At 43.1% G+C, this 27,663-nt stretch overlaps 1 protein-coding gene across 3 annotated transcripts in view; it reads right to left on the bottom strand.

Annotated features, from left to right (window-relative positions):
* Positions 1-27,663, bottom strand: part of CHCHD6 (coiled-coil-helix-coiled-coil-helix domain containing 6) — a 111,415-nt gene that overhangs the window by 79,764 nt on the left and 3,988 nt on the right. The gene's annotated exons all lie outside the window — the stretch shown is intronic.

The raw sequence follows: 27,663 nt of genomic DNA on the forward strand, positions 1-27,663 counted from the left end.
CTTTTTCACCAGACAATTTCAGAGCGTTTCCTCTTGGAAAGCCAGTTGACTGATCAGATTTCCGACCAAATTCCCCTTCATAGGCCACTGAACACATCTTTAGTGCACAGTCCAAACCTCTGCCAAATCTGAGCTGCCTTCACCTGCTCCTTCTTTTGTCAGCAAGCCTATTTAAGTATGAAGACAAGCAGATCAAGCAGGTTGCGGTATCACCTTTTATTTCCTCAATACTCCTTTTTACTTGGGCAGTAACCCAGCAGCAGCAAAGCTACTACAAGATGATAAACATTTCATGCCTGTAACCACCTCCTTCTGCAGCCAAGGCGTTTATGAGGCAGCCCCAGCTCTCGTTTGCTGTCAGGGGCCGCAAACCTTCCCTGCGTCTCAGGGCAACATTCAATCAGCAGCACATTCACTAAGCAGGAGCTTCTGCAAGGCTGCCCTTTTTTATTATGATTATTTATTTGAGGGGAGTTAACAGGGCAGGAGGAACTTTCCTCCTGGTCATAGTTCAGCGCCAGAGGGAGCAGACGGCAGAGCGCAATATGTTTATGGGATCTGCCATCATTTTAACAGCACAGAGCGACTGCTTCAGGTAACCGAGGGACGGTGTGTCCTCAGCTGTGTGTGTCGGGCCAGCCTCACCCTCCGCAACAGCTCAATATCGACAGTTCAACTGGGGGAAGCCAATTCCCCCCTTTCTGCAAACAGGTTTGACGTCGCAGCATCAAGTCCTTGGTCGAACAAACCCGTACACAACAGGGGTAATCGCTGCACGATCTTGACAAAAGCCTGATTTGAATAACATTTTTCTTCCTGGTGATTTTTACAGTCAGGCCAGACGCGCTTTGTTTTGTTTTTACATTTTAGCCATGGCCAGGCTGTCCATCCCCAGCAGATGGGGAGGAGGGACACAGGGCTCTTTATGGTGCGTGTTATTATTTCAGCAGGTAGGTCATGCACACCAGTAGCTCTTCACTGGATGTACATCTGTCATCCCTGGGGTGCCCAAGCCATTAACTGTCACGTTCCTGGTGGACAAATGTTTGCAAGACAAAAATGAACTCGAGGTACTAACTCAGTGGCACTGGACAGTTGCTGAGAAGGAACCAGACCCATCACCCAGAGGTAATCTCTTATACCCCTATAAGATACAATGCATAATAGCAGGATTACAGTTTTAAGAAGGATAACACTGTTAATAACCATGGGGCATTTCTTCTGCAGGTACTGCCAAGGGCTTTAATTTTGTCACCTTTTGGGAGTGGGGGAAATTATTACTCCAAGAATAGACAGATACACTTCACTGACGGGAAACAGGAAAATTAAAACAAGTTTAGATGCAGTAGGGCATATTGCTGTGTTGGGAAAAAAAAAACTACATTTGGAGTGAAGCACAGAGTAAATAAAATAATAAAACAACACAAAAATGAAAACTCAAGAGGGCTACTGGTTTAAGTTTTTGCTACTTTGTAAGCCTGTCCCAAGGTCTCTTAGTAGACCTGCATTCACCAACACTGACTAATAATAAAAGACACAGCATGTCCACTCATACTTTCAAAGTTTAAGCAAAGTGTTTAAGAAATGAGCAATATCTGGGTTCTTTGCTTCCTAACCGAGTGAGCTTCATTTCCAGCTCCCAGCTGGGGGCTTGTGAACTTCACAATCCCAGCCCTGGGACACAGCATCTTCAGCAGCCTTGGTCTGTCCTGCTGTCCTCATCTGCAAAAACAAGGGTCCATTGCTCTTCCAGGTGATCCACTGGATAAGCAATCACAGGAAGCTGAATAAATGCTAGAATTAATCGTTTGGGGTCAAAACCAAACCAAGATATTCCTCTTGACTGTATCAGAGGCAAAAGGTTATTGGAACAGGATCTCAGGCCAAACTTATAAAAAAAGACACAGTCCACTTGGAGAAGACTCGGGTTAGATATGGGAACTAATTAACTAATGTATCCAAAAATTTCGCATTTGAGCGCTGATCCTTCAGACAGGGGATGCCTTCCCACATACATCTCAACAGCACAACTTCCAATGCAATCACGAATCCAGCGCCAAGTTAGTATTTCACGCTCACGGACAATTCCCAGCATCTTTTCCCAAACCCCTCCACCACATCGCCCACACAACTTCCATGACAGGCACATCGCTCATGTCTGTCACGGCCTGGGCAAACAAAAATGGCAATAAGCAATCAAAGTAATCCTGAAATTGGGGCAAGCAAGGGAGGGATCAGCACGATCCAGCAGCGGCGTTAGGAAGAGCAAAGCCTTTGTGACCCAACTGGAACGAGCTCCACCTTGGATGCACGTTCTCTTGCCATAGTCAACACCTCATATAACTCACTTCACCAGTGTCTCCGGAACCCAGGCTACCAGCGTGATAAAGATCTCCTACTTAACAACTCAATACAGAGTATTTTTAGGGGCGCTGCCAGCTTTGGGAGTGGAAGATGGAGTGGGAGATGCGAGAAATGAGAGGCAGCAGGTGCCCAAAACCCCAGACAGCTGCTGGCAGCAACTTTTGCACTCATGTCAAAATCTGAAGAGCGCTGCAGCACATATTCCAACATCTTGGTGACCAGACTTCATCACTGAATGAGCAAAGAGTCATTTCTTCTTAAGGCAATAATCCAGCTCTAAACTTTTCCATGAGGACATGAATTAAAGGGTTTAAAGAATACATCTAGGCATTCAGTATCCACTCCAGACCCTTAAATGCTTCCAGTTTAGCAGAAAATTGAAGCAGTATCAATATTAAATGTAATGAGAGTCAGAGATGTAACCAAGTGACAGGAGAGAGGAAGCAGAAAGAGACACTGAACAGCAATCAATTTTGAGGAAAGGCTGTGATGAAATTGCTCCAATCCAATGTATACAGAGCATCCACAATTCTCTAAACACGAAGATGGGAAGCAGCAGAAAAACCCTCTGCCCTTTTATGATTCGGGGACAACAGCACTTCTAATACGGCATTGCTGCAAATAGGTTTTCAATGCTGACAGTTGATAGTTTTCATTTAAAACAAAATAAAGAGAAACCTACTTTATAAAATCCAAAGTAAACCATCTGCTTTCATCGCCTGCTTTAATACTTCAGCCGCTTCCCACATTCTCCTTTTCCCATCACTTCTGTACATAGACACATACAGAGTTCTCATTTTGCAGACTGACAACAGACAAGGCTTTCAACATCTATAGAAATCCTGCAGAGTGTTGGCTCTCTAGAGATGTATGTTCAAGATGCTTATTTCGGATCGCAGGTGAGACAACTCCCTCAGTTTTTACCTCCTTGCTTAAATTTCTGCTCTGCCTGTTAAGACATAGAATCTCCAAATCCCTGATGAAAACGAAAGAATATCAAGAGAGGGCATCATGAGGTTCTCTATTAATTTTGACTTCCTATCCCAGAGCGTATTTCAGACCGCACTGAGTCGATGAGGTATTTTCTCATAAAGCTAGACTCAAAGGCCATTCAACTCTTCTTGGACTATTTCTAGCTCATAATCATTAATACAGACTCCCATTATGCCAGCCTAAGGGCGGCATATGGCTTTCTAGGGATAGGACAGACGGGGGGAAAATAACAGTTACGCATGCCTACATCCCAATCGTATTTCTATGCGTGCATATGGGGACAGAGCTTTCTCTTGCCAGATTCTTAAATACCAAATACATTAGCTTCCGAGTCAACCACGGCACTTCAGACACAACCACTGCTTTGCAAAAAATCACGATGACATGGATAATCAAGCCCTGTGCCTCCGAGCAGAAACAAATGATGAACCGTATGAGCTGAGAAGGAATTCCCTTCCCACACTTGTTCCCAGACACTAGGTGCAGTTTCTACCTGCTCCAGAACAAAATGGATATAATATAGGCACCAGCCAATGGATATGGGTTTGAAATGGTGAATACAGAGTTCATGCTGGAAGATTAGAAATCTAATTTCTTTTTATTTAAAAAAATATTATCTCAAATAGAGTTTAAGAGAGATACAGTTGCCTTTGGGGCTGCTTTTTAATACCGGCAAAGACTCGCTTGATTGCATGCTTGAGTAAGAAGATTCTTGAAGATGTTCCATCATGGTCATGCATCCCATCTCTACAAATCCTTCTGCAGGTGGAAAGTCAGGTGCACGTTCAAACATCACAGTTTACATCTTTACCCACTTTGACAGTCTTGTAAATCTTCCTGTTCCCCCTGTTCTTTCACCCCAGACACATGCAGAATGTGCTTTACACAGCGTTACAGGGTCGGCGTCTTTCTGAGCACAGAATCCAACCTACGGGTTTGCCGAGATGGGAAAGAGATGCAGTAATCACCATTTAGTATAAATCAAGTGGATTCCAAAGCCTTAAAGAAAAGGCCACAAAAAGCAGAGGGGACTCCAAATAAACAGTCTGGGCTAGTACACATACACAATCATGCTTGTAGTGAGGTGTTACCTATGGAGTAAAACAAAGTCAAAATATGTAGAAAGATCAGAGGCTGTCCAGGAAAGAAAAACAACATAGAAGTGAGGAACTTCACCACAAGCTATGATCACTAAAGAGACAGGCAGTCAGCACTAAATTTCCCTACAAGCAGCTCTGAAAACGCACGTGGGTCTTTGCCCGCAGCATTCCCTACGTCCTCGGCCACAGCCAGCGTTATGAAAAGGCTGCCAATTAAGTTGTGGTTTTGAGCTATAGACAAAACGTCCACTAGAGACTCCTATTCCTGCTTCCAAAGCACTTGCAACCCACTGTGTGTTTTAGGAAGCAAACACACTGGTTCTCAAACACACACGCTCTCAGATCCTCACAAGGCTGCAATCAGAGAAAATGCTGCAAGGTTTCACCTTTTGATGAAGCCCAAGTACATCATAATGAAATCATCTGCAAAAAGAACAGTGAAGATTCAGCAACTACAAGGATTTTAGGTGACTGTAAAACTGTATTCTTTATTTTTACACTGACAATCTCCAGGGCATGACTGTATCAAGATCAGCTTGCAAAGCTATGTCAAAATTTTGATTTCCATTTGATGGGACAATTTGCAAACAGCAGTTTTCCACGTTGTGCAAGTGCTTCATGTTTAAGAACTACAAGAATTCAATGCTGATTTGATAACTGTCTACTGGACAATGGAACACACTCTTGCTCAAGGCAGATGGGTTGGAAAAGCCTGTGAAGGAGTAATAGCTGGTAACCTCTCAGCAAGGATCACAAAGCAGGTGTTGATGCTGTTGAGGAGAGGGTAGAGAAGTGTAGCAAGAAGAGTTAAGCAGCTTAAGGAATATTCCTTAGGGAAAGAAAACAACATTTCACTCTCATTGGAGCTCCTGAAGCTCACAAATGATGTCACACGATAAGGAACCAGAGAAGTGTTCACTCCTGGACCTTTAGATCAAAAGCGAGCAGCTTGAAATGTAGCTTTAAAATTGCGTTTGCTCTAAATATAGCAGTCAGATGACCTGACAGAGCTACGATTCACGCTTCACGAGTTTGCAAATTGAAAGAGTCAATCCAGCTCAGAGTACCACAGAACCCTAAAGACAGATTGCTGTATTTATTTTAGCAGATACTATTTACAAACATATCTCCATACTGTTTGCTCTCTAATTATAGTTGGGCCACATACAACCATTTACTGTGTGAGCTCCTTTTGCACACTACACTTCCAAAGTCAATGAAAGTAATTTTAAGAACCTGTTGATTGATTTATTGATAAAACAAGTTGACCAGTGCAGTAGACTAGAAATAACCAGACAGGCAAGTGATTTGATAAATATTCCTGGAGACCAGGCGCTATAGGCACCCAAAGTCAGGCTTTTTTTAGAACCTATATTAACAGTTGGCCCTAAATCTTCATTCCTTATGCAGACCTGCTTGGTCAAGTGCACTCCCCAACCAAATGTTTGAGTTAACTCCGCACAATCCACTATTCGCTACCAAATTCAACAGAAGCAATTGGCAGAAGTTCAGCTCCTGTAACCAGAAAACGTGAGAAGAAAGAGCAAGAAGTGGGTGGGTGTGTTATACAAGAGCTTGGGGCAGAAAAAGGCTATTTCTATGTGCCCAAGGCCATGGGATAGAGGAAACACAGGCAGAAATCATCACCCACAGGCACCTTCCAGCGCTTGGGACAGGTTCTTGGCAATTCAGTGGTGGGACTTTGCAGCTTCCCCTGAGCTCCAACAGCAAGGAATAGAATATGCCCCTGGCCAGCACCGAACACCACAAACCCCATCTATCAAGCACTCCCCGAGATGGGCTATTTCTCTTTTTCCCTTGTGGATTTAATTGTGATTTAATGAGGTTTTCAATGAAACGTGTTGGCAGCTTATCATAAAATTAAGCCGAACATAATTTCTACTCTTTTACGCTGTCCGCTTGGTTGCGTGAAGAACTGTCACCCAACTCAAGGAAGAGGCAAATTAGGATTCAACTCCATTTCACAGAAGTGGTTTCCAAAGAGGCAGAGGACAAGTTCACTAACAAAGCAGGAGGCAAAGGGAAAAGCTCACATTCCTATTATTTGTACAATATTTTAGATAGTCTTCTAGCACTGTGGTTTTAGAGAGTGCACATTTATCCCCGACACAATAAAGGAATGAAATGTCCAGAGATGTCAATAGCTTTTGCCACAAGCATAAAATTAAAGCAGGAAAAAACCCCTTGAGCTGCAGACAAAATAAATTAGCAGGATCATATTCACAATCTCTCACAAAACCTCTCAGCATTTTTGAAAATAAATGCCACACTTATCAAAACAACCTTGAAAAGAAAAACCTTTAAAAGTTTATTTACCTCATAATATTCTCCTCCCTGCCTGTCATATAATCTATGTATTACATACACATGAAATCAAAAGAAAAATCCACTCAAAGCACCAACGCTCCAGCACTCCGTTTAGTGTTGGTTATACACCTATGGAGGCCTTAACGCATTTCAAAGGATCGGGATTTCTTCATTAGCACCGCGGTCACGTTGTTCTGAACTGTGGTCATATAACCTTTGGCACCTTCTCACTCGATGGAATCAATCTCCCCTGGCAGGCTCTGCCGGGCCACTCGGCTCCCCCAGCCCCCGGCTCCTCTTCCCTCACTAATTCTGTGTTCAGAACTGTGAAGCACAAAATTAGACGTTTCAAATTAAGCCAGGAGAGAGAATGAGAGAACCTTATTAAATCAACATTAGCATCGGAGCGTCTTCAGAAGAGAAACTCAATTGCGAAATATTCCTCGTCTCCGTGAAGCTCTTTGCATGGGCAGCAATGAGAAGGGCGGCAGCTGAACTCGCCTTCCTCTGCCTCCACCTTCCTCCTCCTCATGGTGCTTGAGCAAGAGGAGCAGGATCCTTCTCCAACAGCCCTGAGCACACGGAGCTCACCTGGAGCTCACAGATGTGGAATTGCCAAGTAAAAAGGACAAGGTTTATTACAATGATGTTGGGGGAAACGCACCCACCAAAAAGCAAATTAACACACAAAAGCAGATTCCATCCTCCTCCCAAGCTTTCCATAATGCCATTGCAAGTTTTAGTTTCCATTCTCAGTCCCCAATGATCAAAATTACTGACAATCAGCATATTCTGTTCCAAAACACCTTAATTTCTGATTGTGAGCTTCCAGCTTCTGGTCAAATATCCCTAAAATCCCTTTCAAGAAAAATCACTGGAGTACCAAACCATTCCCCCTTGCTGGATAATTAGACATGTTGTTAAAGTCAGAAATCACCTCTGAGCCCGCGCGATCCTTAAACACAACCTTCCCTTGGCGCTTCTTGCACAAGGGTTGGTATTTGCACCTTGTGTTAACAGAACGAGTGCACACACCTTACACCGCTGTGCAGCAGCTGCCACCTACAACAGGGAGTATCTCAGCAGGACCTTGTAGGGAGAGTTTGTAATATGTATTGCTAAGGAGTCCTACAGAACAAATCCTATCAAAACAATTACAGCACAAAAAAATATGTATTTCAAAACTGTTTCAATTAATTCAAAGCAATGTGCTCAGAGTATCCATTTAGCTATGGAATATTATCCTAAGGGCATGTGATATGAAAATGAAGCTTAATTCCTGATGACAAAACAAAGCTTTCAAATCGTTTTTGGGCAACACAGACACTACTCCAACAGAAAGGAAGGCTCAAGCTTTTGATGGCTCTAGTCCTACCACAGAATGGAAACTTCTGTATCAGTCAGATGCTACTGAAAATTCTGCATTTTGCAGACAGGTGTCTAAGTGTGGGTTTCCATCCCAATAAAATGGTACTTGGAGAAGTCAGAGGCGCTGGCAGCTCCGATACCTCCCCAGAGCTGTTGTACGAGTGAGCACGTCCCGATCCAACAGCCACGCTCAGGGGCCACTAACCTGTGCTGGACAAAGCAGCTCCTAGAGCAGAGTTAAGACAACATGAAGCAGGGAAATAAGGAGGAGGATAAAAATAACACCCACAAGAACTAGTGATGCAAAGCAAACTGGATTGTTAAGGGGCTGTCTATTCAGCATCCTTGTTTAGTAAAATGAAATGCTTAATTTTCACCTCAACTGGCAACAGTAGCAATACAAAACTGCTTGGAGCCTTCCAGAAATTACAGAATTACTTTGGTTGGAAGAGACCCTCAACATTATCCAGTCCAATTGTTACCCCACCCCTGGCACTGTCCCATGTCCCTGAGAACCTCATCTCCCTCTGTCCAACCCTCCAGGGATGGTGACTCCAGCACTGCCCTGGGCAGCCTGTTCCAATGCCCCACAGCCCTTTGGGGAAGAAATTGTTCCCCAGATCCAACCTCAACCTCCCCTGGTGCAACAATGAAAACGAGCAATTTACCATTCAATTATAAAAGCCGAAAACCAAGGAAAACAGAAAAACAGAAGGAAGCACTGAACATGCAGTTTCCAGGTTGCCCTTTGCGGGCCATTTTCTTCCAGCCATCTGTTCCCTTGCAGTCTGACATGAAAGTACAAGTTCCCTCCCATGGCTTTCAACACTATCTCTTGCTTTTGTAGAGTTATCATATAGCACCTTTAATTCAGTGGGCAGAAACCACAACGATGGACATCTCAACAGAATGATAATAACAGGGGCTTATGAAGTTAAGCATTAAATAATGATCAAAATGAACAAACTGATATCCCTCAATATGAATGCATTTGTTTATGAGATGGGATAAACTCTGCAAGGGCCTCTTCACTTGTACACAAAACACCAAGAATGTGGAAATGGAGGAGTATCACTTCAGCCTAAAAAAATAAAAGAGACTTTAATTTCAAAGTGTTCAACAAGTAATCATGTCTGGTTTTCCACAAATGCCAAGTAATTAGTTTGCATTCACATGCCTGACACTTCCAGCTCTTTAGTACCCCCATTTTGAACATTTTTCAGGAAACAGTCAACTTTTACCAGCCACGCAAAATGTACAATTAAAAGAACAGCAGAGAGAATTCTCGAGCAACTTCCATCATCTAATTCTGTTCCTTACAAATCACAAGTCAGTCTGAGAATTCAGCATATGCAAACCCTACAATCAAACAACGAAATACGTAAGTAAAGTTGCTTATAACTGAAAGCTTGGAAAAGCTTATAAAAGAAACAGTTTTAAGAACCTGAAAAGCATTAAAAACTGAACAATGAGAGAGTTCTGAGCGGTTTCATTTTTGTTTTCTAAAAATGCACTATACTATTCACCTTCAAAGATCTTGGTGAGTATCAACACATCATGACAACATTTCGAGATAACTACTATCCCAAGAACACCAACGGGCAAGCAAAATGCAATAATTTGTCCTAATTCATGCAGAAAACACCGGACAGGATCGTGATTGATAACAGGGACCCAAACGGCAGAACAAACTGAGATTTTCATCATCCATGTATTTGCGAAGATTACAGAACAGAAAACAGTCATGCTGTACTGACGCTTGCCTGTTAATATCCTTCCAGGATGGCACAATCGGAAAATTATCTCCAAAGATCTAAGTATAATGGAATGAAAGGTTACACACGTTTGAAATGAAGGGAAAGAGCAGCAAAAAGCAATTCCCATTTCATTCTGAAGTCTCTAAGGGACTTGGGAAGCCACAGCGAAGGGTGGAAAGGCATCCAGCAAACTCAGGAGCTCCCATTGCTCGCAGTGATTCACTCACTTGGGTGCCAGGCTGCCAACTCCTGCTGTCAGTGGGGAGAATTTGCTGTCAGTACTGCAAGGATTCTGAAGAACGGAACAGAAACACTGAAAAGAAGAGGCAAGACAGACACCAAACAAAGCAGAGAGTCACGGCAGCCTCGCCTGCCAGCAGTAACTTCTGAGACATCGGTAAAATAGATCCGCCTCATCATCATTCGGTTTTTCAAGCAGCAATTCGGGAATTAATATTCACAGGTTCTACGACTGACATAATTGCAATTTTAAAAGGGCAATTAATCATCAGCCACACTGGTGGTGGACTCGCAAGGCTGGGATCCTTTCCCTCCACACCTGCCAACAAACTCACAGGCAAAAGCAGCACACGTGGACCCAGAGCCAGCAAGTGCCATTTACCCTCTTACCCTCAAGCTTCACAGCGTATGCTCTGGGTTTTGTTGTTTTTTCTCCTACATGTGCCCCATCAGGGTCTTCCACTCAGCCGTTCCCCCAGCAGCTCCCCCACGATGCCCAACCAACCTCCCTTGCCACCTGAATAACAAATACTCTGTCCGTGTTGTATCTCACTTACATCAGCCAGAAAAACAGACAACAAGCTCCAACACCTCCATTACGGATTTCCCCTCATCTCCCATTTTATTTTGTATCTTTGCATGGAATAATATTTTTTAAGAGTGACATCTCGTCCCATTTCTACGTGGAATGTGGATTGCAAAAGGTGAGAGTGCAGCTCCAGAGAAGCAGGTAACACAGGCTCATGGAAACTTCAAACCTGGTAGGTGGTTTTTATGAGTCAAAAAAGCCACCAAAGCAGTAGTTCCATGCTCTTATAGAAAGGTTTTCAAGTATGCTTTAAACAAAACCAAAAATCCCAGCATTTGTTCTGGGTATCAGTTCTTTCTATGTGAGCATCCACTGCTAGATGGGAAAGGTATTTCAATCAATAGTATTTAGAGAAGAGACACTTGGAAATTTGTCAGTGGTGTTCAGGTTCCCAGAAGTCCTGAGACTAAATCACAGTGAGGTGAGTGTATAACCTCCTGCAGGAAGCGTAACTTAATGTAACATCCTTTCCTGGGAGGAGGAAAGCCAAACTGATCACCATATTATGCCATTCTACCTACCTAGAAAGTACATGAAACACTGTGGTGATAAATACCATAGGAAATACACAGGAGATTGACAGAAAGATTGAGAGCTTAGCGAGCTGTGAGGTCTTCCAGTGACACACTTAAGACTATATCCTTGGGCCAAAGAAAATAAGCAATGCACTGCTAGGCCAAAGAAATCTTGCTCAAACAGGTGCCACTGGTGCCAGCCAAGCGCAGCAATACATGGGGATACATGTTGGAACACAAGCTGGGTAAGTCCTTCCCTCATTCCTGACAGTCAGCAACCAGAAATCACCTTTGTAACAATACAGGAAAAGAATTTGGTGGTTTTGTATGTGAAAGGCAGTAATTTCAACCCTAAGAATTAAGTCAGAGAGGCTGGAACACAACTGCGTATTGCACATCTCGGGTAGAGTTCCAAACAAGGGTTGTTGGTGGAACATCCCCACCAGCAGATAACACCAATAAATGGCCTCATTGCCATCTATTGTCAGACAAAAAAAGGCTGTGCTTCTTCATAGGTCCTCAGGCCCCTCTGAAGATTTGCTGTCCAGTTGTTCTTCATCCCCAAATCTCAGTGCATCATCACAAGTTAAATGAGGTATCTACAAACCACTCCTCTCTTTGTGAGCTCTGTGAAACTAGACAAGTGCAATTATGAGCCCCCTCCAGCTTTTCCTTTCATTCAGATCTTTCAAGGTTTTAGTAAACTCTTAAAGAATATTTTGCTCCCAAACAGCCCTTTACCATCCAAGGACACGAGTATCATGTTCTCTGTTCAGAAAGGATCTTGTTCTCCCTAACAAAATCACTTCTTCACAGATGAGTGTGGTGGTAAGAAAGAGCAGGTATTTCACCTGACCCTGTATCTTCTCCCAACTTATGAGTAACTACCCTGTAACTCAGTTGCGTTATCTCATAATGACTGGCTGGATCAAACCCTTTTCCTGGGCTCTTCTGTGCTTGGAGAAGGTGTTTACAGGAAACAGAGTTGAGAACAAAGCTGCGGGCGGGAAGAAAAAAGCAAAAGAAAGAAAAATTTAAAAAGAAAGATAAATATGAATATTTTTCTCAAACACATAGAGGCTCCTTGGCTGCTGCCCAGGATCATAGATGCTTCATTTCTTAAATTTCTTCAGAAGAAAACCAAATACTTGCACTTCCAAATTTTCCTAGCACCTGGAAGCTTAATGCCTCCAATCAGCACTTGCTCACATCTTTATCTTCAAGCCTGTATTATGGAGTTCTGATAAGCTTTTTCCCTTCCCAAAATCTCCTACTCCACATGGACAAGAGCCACTAATAGAAGACAGAGCCCCAAATCCTCATCTCTTCTCCTGCCTACATTTAGCAATCAGCGACTGCCCGGTGTTGTGCGAGAGCCGAAGCGCTAGTGTGTGTTACACACTTATCTCTGCAAAACCACCCTGCACCAGTGACAACTTCCAGGCAGGAGGGAGGGGGAATTGCATGGCTTTGCGATAATTAAAGCACAGACGAGTGTCACCGCTGTAGATAATTACGCATTAGCAGTGAAATTACTTAATGGAATGAAATAAACTAAGCCAAATGTTTTGTTTCAAAGGGTGTGCAAAGGTGCCCAGCTGACAGCCCAGGACACAATGGCAGTTCTCCATCATTCTCAAAACTGACGTGACGCCGCAGCAGCCTGGTGGGCACCCACCTCCCACCCAGCACAGTGGGGAGCAGAGGAGAAAATACAGATAATTGCAGCCCCCCGGTCATCCAGGCTCTGAGCAGCCACATCAGGACCAGCCAGTCACTAAGGTGAGAGGAACAACTGATGGGGATGATCGTTTCCTAAATGAAGATACCCAGTTTGAGGAAATGGATTGATTCAACCGGCTGGAGCGGGTCCAGAGAAGAGCAACACAACTGGTGAAGGGACTTGAACATAAGACCTATGGGGAGAGGCTGAGGGAGCTGGGCTTGTTTAGTCTGGAGAAGAGGAGGCTTAGAGGTGAGCTCAGCACTCTCTAGAACTACCTGAAGGGAAGTTATAGCCAGGTGGGGACTGGTCTCTTCTCCCAGGCAGTTACCAATAGGACAAGGGGCCATGGGCTTCAACTCTGCCAGGGGAAATTTAGGCTGGAGATTAGAAAGAAATTCTTTACAGAGAGAGTGGTCAGGCATTGGAATGGCTGCCCAGGGAGGTGCTGGACTCACCGGCCCTGGAGGTTTTTAAACTCAGATTGGACATGGCACTTAGTGCCATGATCTAGTAAACAGACTAGAGTTGGACCAAGGGTTGGACTCGATGATCTCTGAGGTCTTTTCCAACCCAGTTGATTCTGTGATTCTGTGAATCCACAGATATTCCACAGCCAACCCCAACAAGCATCGCCATCAGAAACAAAAATGTACTCAGTGTCAGTACAGACACAACTCCAACCAACAATAGGTAAGTCAGTACACGACCCACAACCAAACCATGTCCTCCCACCGAGCGCACGAGATCTTCCCTGCCCTCTCCTCCTGCTTCAACCACCGCACCCCTACACGCGCTCCCAGCACCGCTCTCATCTGGATGGCTCAACAGCATCCTCCTGCTTGGGGAAACAAGGACTCTCAAGGTCAGTCAGAATTGATAAGGCAGCCATTTCACCTTTTGTGCTTCTCCTGCTACATCCCTTCCTAAAGGCATCGGAGACTCTACCGGGTCTGAAAGCCCTGCCAGCACCATGGCCAATTAGGAGTTTCGGGATGATGCATATTAAAGTGATTATGGGAGGCAGTTCTGCAGCCAGAATAAATCTTAACTGAACCTTTAAGTGGTTTTTATAACTCTTGTTTCTCCTTCTCGAAAACAGATGAAAAGATACAAATCTCCTCCCTAAAAATCTGCAGGGATTCCAGCCAACCACCAGCTTCTCCCTTGAGAGAAGATTCTGCCCTCAAAGCAATAATTCAGCTCGTCCCAGGCCAGCTAGATCATCTGTATGTTTTAAACTCCAAATCGCCACAGTCAGCCAGAAACCTTAAAGTATCAGTGAAGACTCCTGAGATACTTTACAAAACCACCGCATATACATCTCAAACTTCTGCTGAAACAAACTCCGGTGGTTTTTCAGTACAAGCCACCTTAGTCTACACAGTCTGGTTGCAGATGGTCAAAGGGACACATATTACAGTCAACTTTTACAGCCCAGGTTCTGTAGGTAGTATCTAATGAGGAGGATGGGATGTAGGTCAAAACAGTGAGTCTTAAGGAGGATCTGAGGAACAGAAGCAGCAACATTAATTTTGATAGCGAGCACGAGATGTCATTAGGACAACATCTGCCACTCTCATCATCGCTTCCAAACCCAAACTTGCTCCCAGCAGCAGCCACCTACCCCTCCAAAAACTACTAGAAACCAACCAGAGAGCTACAGCAGTGACGCTCTGTGCTTTAATTATCACAAAAAGACCAACAAGAAACCTGAGGCAGCTGAGAACATATCACAGCTGAGCAACTTGAGCTGGTGAAGATGTCCCTGCTCATGGCAGGGGGGGCACCGGGGGAGCTGGGAAGGTCCCTTCAACCCACACTGTTCTGTGATCATTTGTGTGGAAACGTGTGCTGTGTTCACGACCACCTTGTCCTCCTTTTGTATCCCAAGTACGCGGCAACTTCACAAGCTGATAGATCTGTCAGTTAAGGATGAAAATGAGCCCGAGGAAGCATGGGGAGAAAATGAACCATCGAAACAGGCTGATTTGACATCTCCAGTTTGTAAATTCGGTCAGTAAGTAGCAGCATCACAACTCCAAATGATGTATTTCTACCAAAACCAATGAACTTCAAAAACTTTGTGTAAGCTCACCCTCACCAATATTACAGTAATTCCTGGAGAAGCCAGAGTCAGAGTGAAAACAAATAAGCCAACACTTGGAGACATTTCATTGGTATGCAAGTAATTTGAGGGCTCAGCAGTTCCCAGTCCAGCCCTGGGAAGGCGTTTCATGGGTGTCCCTTCAGTGCCACCTTCAGGAAACACTCGCTGCTGCTTCCAAAGCGCTCAACACCGCAGGAAAGAAGCAGAAATTCAGCAAAGGCTTCATCACCGGCATGCAACCGAGACCACATTAAAAACCTTTAGCTCCAAAATAAGAGTATGACAGCTCGAATCACATCCCAAAGATCTGAGCAAAGAGTCTGCAAGATCAATACACAGAGCAGACGATGGGCTGAGCAGTGGTTTTGACCCCAAATAAGATACACAATTCATCTCCCAAATTCTGCACCTAAGGCAGGTAATAGATTTTCCCAGATCCTAACTTCAAAGGGGCATTAATGAGGATATGCTGTTTACGGATTATTTATCAGACTCCCTTTGCATTGTCACATCTTAAAGGTTCAATTGAAAAGCCAAAATCCCTCCCTGAAAAACAATAATAAAAAAAATGAGCAAATCAAAACCACTTTGCTAATGGAAGAGGAAAAGTTTATAAGAATTCTGAGTTGGTAATGAAGTGAAAAAAATAATGCACAGGTGAAAAAAAGACATTCTAATATCATTTATTTACACGCACATGCAGAAGCTGCACCTTAAGTCTCCGGACAGTATATTGACTTCCCAGCAGTTGACATGAATTATCAAGCAGGAAACTTAGTTCCAAATCAGGCTGCATCATAGCTCCAAAAATAGGCAGATGACTCGCTGAACTGTACAGTGAAGCCCAACCAAGCTCAACAGCAACATCTGCTGGCCAACAGGCAACCGGGTGAAATTAGCCTAATTATCTGGAAGTTTATTATCCATTCTTACAAAGATGACAATTTTTACTGCAGTATAAGAATGCCCAGTGTAGAAAGCAGGTATAACTTTGAAACAAGTGTGCAAACAGCAAAATTTTGCATGCAGACAGAAAAACCTCATCTGCAATTACCTGCTCTCTGGGACACTTGACAGCAAAGCACCAAAATTAAGAGGGATTAAAATTCATGTTAGTGAGAGTATGCTGGAGGAAATCTCTTGTGCTCAGCCACTCCAACCCCATCTGAAGACCACCCATGGTTCCCCTTCAGCTGCTTTATTTCCTAAGGGAACAGCCTGCGTTTGCAAGGCCTGAGGCAGCAAAGTATTCCTCAACCACACTAGTCGCATCTGTGCAGAGGAGAATGGCAGCAAAGACCATTAGAGCTCCTTTCCCTCCAGGTGTCTTAACACATTCCTTATTAATCTTAGAAAACACGGCTGCTATGGCAGAATGACATTAGTGGAGCAGGAGCACGGCTAATGGTTCCCACTTAATTTAGGCACAAACTGATACTCTACGTAGATTTGTTACAAGAAAAATCTCTTCTTTTCACCGCAGATGCACAAAATTTGATGAAGTACTTCAGTTCTAAAGGAAAGAAAATGCAAGAGGCTGGCAACAGCTTCAAAATTGCACTTAGACCTTCATCACGATCTGTAACAAGGGCAGAGTGACCCGAGCGCTGGGTTCTGAACAGCCATCAGATGGGAAAAGGTGCCAATGTGTCCCATTTCTGTTACCAGGAACGGAACAAGGGTAAATTCTGACTTGCCCAGAGAACCACTTCTTTTCAGAGGTGGCTGTATAAGAGGAAATCACAGGCAAGTATGTTTTTAACAGAACTCTATGATAACCTTCTTCAGTAGCACAAAGCTTAAAGAGATTACACTGGAAAAGGCTGAGTCTTGAGCAGGGAAAGGCAGACTGGGGGGGGAACCTTTTAAATGATAGAAAACTATGGACTGACATTCATTATCTTTCAAACTGTATTTGGCTTTGCAGGTTAAAGCTCTCACGCTTTTTCAAGTTTTGCACTTGAAACAAAATTCTCTTACCCTGAAAAATTCAGGAAGAGTATTGAAGTAACATACAAGTTTATCTGCAGCTGACATAGGTTTTTGTTGTTGTTATTATTGGGCTTTGGGAATTTTGGGCGGTTGATGGGTTTTTTTGGAGTGCTGCTTTGTTTTGTGGTGGTTTGTTGGTTTTCATGGTTTTGTTGTTTGGTTTTTTGGGGTTTTTTTTTTAAACACACTCTTACTCCAAATCCCCTTTTTTACACATTTAGCTGTTAAACTAGGAGAGCGTATCATATGAAAATACAAAACTGACCGATTGCTCAGGTCCTCACCCGGGAAGAGCTTTTGTAAGGAACCATTTGTGTGTTGATAGTTCAGAAGCTGCAGAGGGGAGTCACAGTTTCAGCGCGACGGTGCCAATTACAGCTACAGCAACACGAACAGCGAGGAACGAATCCATTCTGCTCAGAATCACCTCAGAGAGAAGGGAAAAGGCAAGAGAAGAGCTATGAGCCTGCGTGGTGAGAAAAAGAAAGGGCCTTGACGTCACCTGCCAGACAGTGAACCGTTTTTTCCATAGGAAAAGCATTAGGCTGAAGATACAGCAAATGTACGTGGAAGCTCTCAGTCCTAATTGGAAGAGTACTGGTTATTTAACAAATGTATCCTCTGTCTAATGTACTATTCAAGTAGGTATTAAACTATGGAGCTTTCTTCTTTTGGACAGTAATTATACATAGCCCTGCTCTATCTGTCTGTTTGATCAATTTTTACTCTCGACTCCTACTGCATCATCCTTCAGGTTTGCCCATTATCACAAAGTCTTCAAGGCTAAAAAGGCTCTAAACCCCCAATGTAACGCACAGACGGGAAAAAGAAAGCCAGCTAACTCTAATTCCTTCCCTCCCTCCTAAGCTTGCAGGTATTCTATTTTCATTGTCTAAAAATCAAAGAGAAAGTCATCAGCTCATTTCCTTTCCCTTAGTACAGCCCCTTTTAAGTAGCTACTTTCCATCATGTTTTACTCAACACTCATAAATAATATAGATAATTGCAGATGGTCATAACAAACAAACGAAGAAAGTATACAAATATAGTACAAAGGAAGCAAAATACTGATGTGCTCCAAAAGCAGAAGGAATTCCTGGCAAACAGCAGCAGTTGCATCCAGGTCTATTCTTTTAGTTGATGTAAGGCAATCAGAGCCAAAAATAATACAGGGACAGAGTTCAGACAAAGCTAAACATGGGTGGTGGCAGCTCCCTTCCCTCCAAAGCACGTATTTCCAACCTCCTCCCCACATGCAGCACGCTATGTGCTCCCAAAAAGCCTGCATTAGGAAAGAAGAATATTGCTTATGGAAAGATAGGCTTAAAAGTGCTGAAACTCCAAAACACACGAGCAGGATGCAATTATAGGAAGATATTATGCTGACTGTAATAAGAAACTCTAAGAGAATCTGCCCAGCTGCCCAAGAGTTAACATTATGCATTTCTCATCAAAACCTCTTCCAAGAGGTTAAGCACACGATAGACTATCTAAAGCACAGCCAGAAAGGCTGCTTGAAATTCCACACATGTGCCTCCGCAATGTATTTCTATTAATGTCCAGTGTGTGTCAGCGTGAAGATAAGGTACCAACATCATGTCCAACCAGCCAGCTAGAGAATGGGACGCCGTGTAAAACATCGTCTGATGCTTAGAATCCCGGCGAACGGAGGCGTTTGCAATCTCACCCGCTGCACACGTGCCTGATAACGCCGCCAACAAGGAGGGGAGGCAGGAGCAAACCATCCCGCAGGTTGGGAAAGAGACAGACACAGAAAGAAGCAGGGAGAGGGAAGCAAAGAATGAAAGTAAACTTCATCAGCAAATAGAAGTAGGTTTGAGGATGCCCAAGTGTAGCAGAGGGTATAAATAAACTAGAAAAAGCCTCAGTGACGTTTACCCTCGCTTTAACTTTTCTTGAAGGTGAGAAAAAGAAATAACATCAGTGCTTACTTTGATTTCTCCCATCATACTATGTACACTCAGCTTCATCTTCTAGTATGACCCAACAAAGCTACTTGTAGCTGGAGACTTGTGGAAGGCATTGGGTTTGAGGAAACGTGATCTTGAACAGGACAGTCTGCTCTGATGGGCGTTATCACACCAAAAACATCCCAGCCCATCAGGAAAATTCTCATTATACAAACCGCTTGCTAATATTATCTGTAACTTACTTATCCTTGAGCAAGGTAAACTGTACAAGGATGGAGGGGTAGAACATAGTGATCCTAACGGGGAGGAGGTGGCAATGCCAAGGACAGCTAACCCGAGTGGGCACAGGGCTGCATGGACAGAACCAGCCTGACCTTCATTTCAGCATCCCTTATGAACAGAGTTGTTCTCTTGGAAGAATATAATTGCCCAAACAACAAAAAGAAAGGAGGAACCTCTCTATCTGCACGGCACGCCACGGGGGAATCCATCCAGAGCCCGTCCATCGCTGTGTGAAAGCCGGGATCCTGGCACCTCAAGTCACCTATCAGCTTTTCTGACCGAGAGGCAGAAAGAGCCCTGCAGCGCTTCCCTCTTGCGCTGTTGCCCGGTGCGGAACACTCTGCCCATCCCAGGGACCTTTCCCACCAACCCTCCGTTGCCAACGACAACAAAACACACACAGGAAGATTCCAGAAGCAGCAAAGCCTGTTTTTGTGGCATAAGACAGAAATGATGTCCAGTGACAGGTCACTCACCTCGCCTCCCCATCGTGGAACTGCAAGAGCAATCCAAGCGCTCCATTTGGCACAAACTTATTTCCTAGCTATCATATTAGCCCCTTAAATTCATAGTCTTGTGCTCTTTTTAAGTAACACTTCCCAGTCAGAAATAAAGAAAATTTACAGTGATCAAGTATCATTAATTCGAGAATCAAACACTGGCTTTTTTAGATGGAATACAATGAATACTGGAGAGCTATCACCACCTAAGTTCAATTTCTGTAATAACCTACATACTCAAAACACAGACAAGCAAAATCATAACCCAGAAATAAAGTTCAACCAAGCTACTGAGATCTACAATCTTATAAATCTCTCAGCCTTTGTGCACATATGACAATCTCACACCACAAACCACAGCGCATTTGACTAACACCGGCTCATAGGGCAGGAAAACCGGCTGAACACCCTGATGCACCCAATCTCTGTTGCTTATGCCCCAAAAATTAGCTGCAAAATTAGAATAGAAATGTACTAGTCCGGCAGAAAAAAAGCACAGTACTAGCTTTGTTGGACCATTCACAAAAAAATAACACATTATTCACTTATTTCTTTATTAATTGACTATTTTGTAGTTACAAGTAGGGAAAAGGAAGGCTAATCTGATCTTTTGCTTCATAAACAATGAGAATGGCTTTACAGTAACCCCAAGACAGGATAAATGAATCTGGAAGAAGTTTCTGTGGAGTATATGGACTTGGTAGACAAAAAAAGTGTGAAATACAGGCACAGGAGAATTGAAGGCAAGATGACAGGGAAGCAGACGGCACCACAGAAAACTCCAATTTGTTGCAGCTGTGGGATTTACCAAGAGGCCAAACTTGTGATAAGGTCCCTGAGCCCAAGAAAATACAAAAATGAGAAGCTCAAACGATCATCAGCTGCTGAAATCTGCAAAAACTCTCCAAACACAAATTAACCTTCAGAATGAGGAGATAAAAGCCTAGCTGCAGAAATTGGAAGTTGTTAAAAAAACGCTATAAATGTCTGACAAATTGTAGCAGCAGTAGTAGGGAAAATAAGGAGTAGATATGCAGCATCTTACCCCAACCAGATAACACCTCTGCCTTCCCTCAAGAGAAGGGAGAGGCAGAAATAAGTGGTTTTACTTTGGACTTGTTTTTACTTTCTGGGTTGACTGTTGTACACATTCTCCAAAATTGCTTTAGTTAAATTTAGACCTCACTGATGCTCCAGAGACTGGAAGTTATTACCTTGCTGGAGGTACATGTAGATCCTCACCATGCCAAGCTTCAATTTAATGCAAAACTTTGCAAAGCCCACCATTTCATACTGCAAGGTTATTTTCTATAGGGATCCCTGTAAATGTTTAATAGTTTCAGAAGAAGTAGTAATTCCTTCACTGCAGAAATGCACCCACTTCTCTAGCAGTGGGGAGCAGCCAAAGAGGAGCCCGAATAGAGAATAACAAAGCACTGACTTTAAAGACTCCACACATCAATACATTTTCTTCAAAGGAAAGCCTAGAAAAGCACCTCTTAGCTCAGACAGCAAGAATGAGAAGAATAGAAGGAAAAAGGTCTGAAGCTACTCAGCCTACCTATTTAAATCCCTCCATCAATAGCTTGCACCACTTTGTAACAAATCATTAAGGCTTAAACCAAAAAAACAACCCCACACCTTTCCATTTGTATTAACACATTTAAAAGGCAGTTTGTTCAACTACTGAAAGCGATCGAAAACGAGTGCATTGCAATTTCTAGCCAAAGATAATGCCAGTTCTGCTAACCGGGTCCGGCTTCCCCGCTGCTTTTGCACACACAAAGGGCAGGTGTGGGGTGTTCAACATGAACCACCTGGAGGAATTTGTCTTGTAGTAACTGAAGGCACCGGGCGTTTTCTAAAGAAAACAGAAAAATTAATCCAAAAAAATCAGAAAAGCGTCATTCCTTTAGTAACACATATAGATACTTGTTGCTCATCACTGTAACATCAATGAAACTCAAACTCGGAGAAAAATAACTGAATGGGCTTTTCCTCATTTAAAACAAGCGTCCATCATTTCTGATTTAAATCAATGTTTTCTGTTTCAGCCACAAAAAACTTCAATCAAGAAACATTTACAGAAATTAAAGAACCGTTGAACACTAAACCCAAATATTTGCATTAGCGATTTCTCCTCCCAGAACCAACCTATTCCCCACATACAGCCTTGGATCTTTTAGGAACATAAAGGGTTTAGCTCAGTGTGTTACACTTTAGCTGCAGCGCAAACAAGACCAACAAAACCAGCCCTGACATGAGCAGTATCCAAAGCATAATTCAAAGCTCACAGACACAATAACTTTCATTACATTAAATAAACAGGGAATAAAAAATACCAGCTTTTGATGATGGAGGCCTGACCTCAAACCCAGCAGTGTCCCTTCACCCATGGCCACACGCTGTCACTGTTTCACAAATGCCACGTTGCTTCTGGACCTCAGCCAGTCCCTCCAGCTCCTCACAACAATAGGAGATTACGCACAACAAAACCCTGGGCTGATCTAGAGATGCTCACCTGTGGTTAATCAGCCGGGATGAAGCTGATCCCCAGCTTATCTCAAAGTAAATGAAAGCCCTAACAAAACTAAATCATGTTCAGCACCGTTTCTAAAACCAGCTTCAGTACCAGCTCAGCTGCACCTGCAGCTGATGCTGCTCAACAACAGCGGACAATTCACAGTGAAAAATGTACGATTGGCTTGAAGCTTCATCAGTGACCAGAAACCTAAAGAAAACTTCCCGTCAATGGGCCAACTGGATCATTGAAAACACCACTCCACCTCATCTTACCCTGCTACCAAATTCTCCTCCTTTGTATCCATCTATGAATGAGCTGCTTATGCTGGTTTTAGCATTTTTAAGCAATTTTACCTCCACATTCTTTGAAATAGGGAAGATATGTTAAAATGTCAGCAGACCAATACACTCTAAGCCAAGGGTGGAAGTGTCCAAAGAACGGCACAGGCAAAGCCCACGGGTTCAGAATCCCACATCCACAAGATCACACCGATATCCAAACCCACTGCCCTGATGAGAGGCATTTCCAGTCACAAATTCTTCCTTCACCAGCCTCCTGAATCAACAAGAGGAAACGAGAGGCTCTGAAGAGCGAAGAGATTATTTCTGGGCAAGAAATCATTTTAAAAGAACCCGACAGCCTATGACCAATTATAATCAGCTACTGGAGCAACCTTAAATCCTTGTACTTCCTCCCAGACTCATTATGGGGGCCATGCTGATCACAACAGTGCGATGCTGGAGCCACCAGAAAGCAAAGGGGGTCACCCAGCAAACCAGTGAGCAAGATGTGACCAGAAACAGCTGGAAAAACACTTCCCCAGCAATTCAGGAATTTTTTGTCCAGACTCTTTTCGCTCAGCAACCAGTGCTCGTCAGTCTTGTCTGAAAAAGCTAATTATGGTGCAAAGTTTGTCCCACCATCACCCCATTTCTGAATTCGTTCTTTCAAAATGGGAAGGAAGGAGATGACTTTGGGTCAATAACTCTGACAAAGCCATTATCCCAGGGGTATTAAATGGGGAGATAAGAACTTCAGGGCTTTGGCACAAATCATATTAGTTCAATTCTCAAATCCGGGTAATGCTGCTTTTCAAAGTATTAATTTCATTTATTCTATTTGCTCTCCCTCTGTCCTGATAACACAGGCGCACATGGCCCCTAAATGAGATCCTCCTATTTTGTAAGTTATAATCCTCCCTTTCTAGAGTAGTAATGAGATGTCTTCGCTTAATCGCGTTTATTTCCACCCCCCCCCAGCTCCTGCTTTTCTCCATCCCCATTCCACATTGATTTGTTTCAAAGGTTTCAGCAAAAACCATCAGGCAGGAGTCACTGGCTCCAAGAGGCTCATGATGCATATGCTGCACAGCCTGGGGAGATTACAGAGGCAGAGACGAGAAAAAAAGAGCAGCTTTGCTTGCAAAGTTTCTTTTGTTGGTAACAAGGAAGAAAATAAGAAAGTGAAAAGAACTGAGAAGTTGAGAGAAGAGGTTTTGATTAATTGGAAATGAAAAAGGAAAGATTCCTGGGATACGGGCAAAGTGAGACTATTCGCAACACAGTGAAGCAATTAAATAACTTGTCTACAACAACTTTGGAAGCTCCTCATGCTAGAAAGAAAAGAGATTTAAAGACAGCTGTATTAATGCTTTGATATTTCACATGAGACTCAAGGCATGCTAGATGCATTCGTTAAACACCCTGGGCCCTGCTGTGAAGTACTGTACATATAATCCTCGTTGTATTCTAAGTACCCACAGCATTCAATTATTCAGAGAGTCCAGTCAGCATCATGATCCTGCAGTGCTGTACAAACAAACAAAACATTTTATCTCTAATAAATTGGGGAGAGTTCTTCTGCAGCAGCTACTGCCAGTCGAGCCAGTCCCACTTCGTTAATCAAAAGCCGTATTCACTCAATGAGGGAACTGAATGCTGCAGTGGTTCTACTTACAGAGCTGTTTAGCTTCTTAAATTAAAACTTGAAGGAGTTTTACTCAAAACCTAAGGTATCTAGAAGCTAAGTACCTTGTTCAAAGTCATTAGAAAAAGATCAAGACAAAAATGCAGAACAGGACCCAGGTACTTAAGTCTAAATCCCTCTTGTAACCAGTGCACCACTTCAAGAAAAGAAAACACCACATAACAAAACACAACAGTAAGTTCTAATCTGCACCCTACCCTGTAAGTGATGAAGTAACTGGCCCCAGAAGCTGAGAGCAAGTTCCATATCAAAGGTTACTTGTAGTCCACACTCTCTCCAGAAACGTGCACTATATAAAAAGACCAAAGAAATGCTTCATAGCAACACCACAAATAATAAAAGTCAATGACTGAAAATCACAGATAACAGATTAAATTACAAGCAACATTCAGCACAATCAAAATGAAATCATTTCAAAATACAGCTATCATATTTGGATTTATGGTCTGCATGTGGTAAGGTTAAAGGAGAAGATCTCAGCACTACTGGAGACAATTGCACAAGGGAAGGTTACTAAAGACCAAACTACTGATATGTCAAAGGCACAGGGCAGCTGGAGATCTTACTGCAAATATCAAAAATAAATAAAAGAAAATAAAACAAATCTCTCTGATGATATGTGACATGATTTTTATTTTTTATTAAATTTAATGATGCTAGAAGCAAATTACTAATTTGTTATTTCTTTCATGGGAGTTGCCCCTTTTTTCTCTGGCTTCCCCTGTGGGTCACAACAACAACAAAACCCCTGAAAGTTGTTCCTTTATAAATGTAAGCAATAATTTCCAGTGCCGTCTGCACCTGGACTACCACTAGGTACCTAGAGTTTCACTAATATCTTGTACGTGAAAGAGAAGCTGGACACTGAAGAGATGAAAGAACAGCTCACACCCATTATTTGCCTCCTATGCTAGAGTTAAAAAGTGGAAGCGTGAACAAGAAACATTCAAGCCCTATTCTAAATAAAGAAAAAACACAATACTGGAAGGCAAAGGATAGATATGATTTGAGTAGGATTGAGACAACACAATCAGGTCACCGTGCCCAAAAGGAAACCATAGCTGAGATAAAGCAAGTCTGATAGGGATCTCAATAGTTTCAAGGGCTGGCAAAACCGGTTCCCGCTTAGGAAGACACCTAGAAGCCAATATGCAACAGCTTTGACCTCATCTTTGCAAGGACAGGATAGAATATTCCATTTTTAAGGCTCTTAAATTTATGACTGATCAAGAGACAGTTAAAGAGCAATTAAATTTAACAGTCTCTCATTCTTGCACCACGTTCTGGGTTAACACTCCATGGTCACTTTTATCTTTTATGGGTTATACAAGGAGAGCCTGACCAGATTTTTGCAGCGCATCAAGTATGCAATATCTGGGTATGTGACATTGCAGGATTAAAAGCTAATTCAGATAATAGAGCAGCTTTTGTATGTTAGAGGTCAGGTCCCAACTCATTATAGAGGTGCCCTCTTTACACTTCACAAATATTGCCTGACCCCGCGAGTTGCGATTCTGCAGGATGACTCTGCACCCCGCTGCTCTGCTTCTGAGCCGGGCCACAGCTTTAGATTGGACAATAAATCCACTCACTTCTCTACAGAAGTCCATTAATTGCATTTGCAAAGAGAATATTCTCTTTCTAGTGGAAAGAGAGTTAATACTGTATCTGCTGACCCAGATGTCCTGCGCAGGGGAGCGGCAGTCACCTGCCTCGCACATCGCTGCCCTCGAGCTCAGCAGTCACGCCACGTCCCGTGGTTCAGGTACAATCTGCCAAGCGGAAATTTCCTATGACAGAGCAACCACTCAGTAACTGTATCTGGGAGAGAAATCTCAGATCTACCAGCCCAACCAGAAGCAAACGTTATCAGGGAGCCTAAAAGCACAAATGGGTCCAGAACCACAAATGGACAAGTTCATGGGAGACAATTTCATCACGGACTGTTAACCAAAGTGAAAATACCTCTTGTCAAAGTTACAAGGATATACAGGTGTGACATACATCTGCCATACATCTCTGCTGCGTTCTCATGGTCTCTGCAAGCAGCTGCTATGGATCGCCATCAGAGATGGGCTACGGCCAGAAGGACCTTCTGTCTGAACCACTATGGCTGTTCTTAGGTAAATTTTATTTATTCAGCCCCCCAAAATGCTTTCATATTATAACCTCAAAATACTCCACAGCCAAATCACATGCCTGGGTAAACTATGCCTATTACCATTCAACAAACAGTAAAAATATGCTCATAGAAGGAATCTTCCATTAAAACAAGTGCATGCAACAGATCGGGCAGATGGAAGAAACACAAAGACCATCATTACTAAAGCCTGTCCTCTCTGTATGTACCTCTCTGTATGTACCAGGCAAGAAGAATTACTCCTAGTCTAGTTTTCTCAGTAAGGTTTCAACATCACACTGGAAACAAACAGGCAGTTTGATCTCACTGTGACCAGCGCGGTCCCATCTCGCTGTCACACCCCAACACCTCCTTTCGCTGCAGATCAGGAAGAAGTGGCAGTTCCACTAAGACTCCGCATTGTTTACAGGCAGTACGCCACTGCCACAGCAATCTTAGTATTTAAAAGAACACAATATCAAATAGTATCGCAAATAATAAGCACTATATGACAACTCCACTGTACTGTTTTGACATGAGCCTCTCACTCAGTCTCATCCCACTGTATTTCTGCCTCCATCGCTGCTCTCCTCAGTGCTGGTGTGACAATAACACAAGTTATCCCAGCAACACCACGGTGCTTGACTAACAATAAAGGCTGCAACAGGAAAAACTCCCCAAAAATAAGTCTGCCTACTGGGCAAGCGGTCAGTGGCGTGTACATAAGGGGCTTATCAATCTTAAGCCTTCTTCAAAACGTTACAATACTTGACATTTTTATGACAGCACTTCTGCTACCAGCATCATAAAAGACTCAAACAACAGAATTCATTATTATTTTTTTATTTATTTGGGTGTTTGCACAATTACACTCTAGAAAAACAGAGTGAAGTTTCAGGATAGATCAGGTTAGCCGAATCTGACTCTATATATACTGACACATTCATTTCATACACTGTAGAGTTTAAAAGAGCTCTCTAGCTCAGTGACCTCAGACATATACACACACCACAGTGACCTGCCACAAGTAAAGCTGTTCCCAGCACAGTCACTGTTTATGCCTTTCCCTGCAAGCTTGGCTTTAGCATCATCCCATGACATGCCACAAGTATAGCTTTGCCAGCTACACTGTAAGTCAAACCTAAGCGATGAGTTGGGAGGTAATGAGTGCTTCAGCCTAAATCAAAGTTTCTAAGCTCATCACACAAGTGACATTAAATGAATCTGCTCAAGCAGAGAGAT

This window comes from Nesoenas mayeri (genome assembly GCF_963082525.1).
Source record: "Nesoenas mayeri genome assembly, chromosome: 10".
NCBI lineage: Eukaryota > Metazoa > Chordata > Aves > Columbiformes > Columbidae > Nesoenas > Nesoenas mayeri.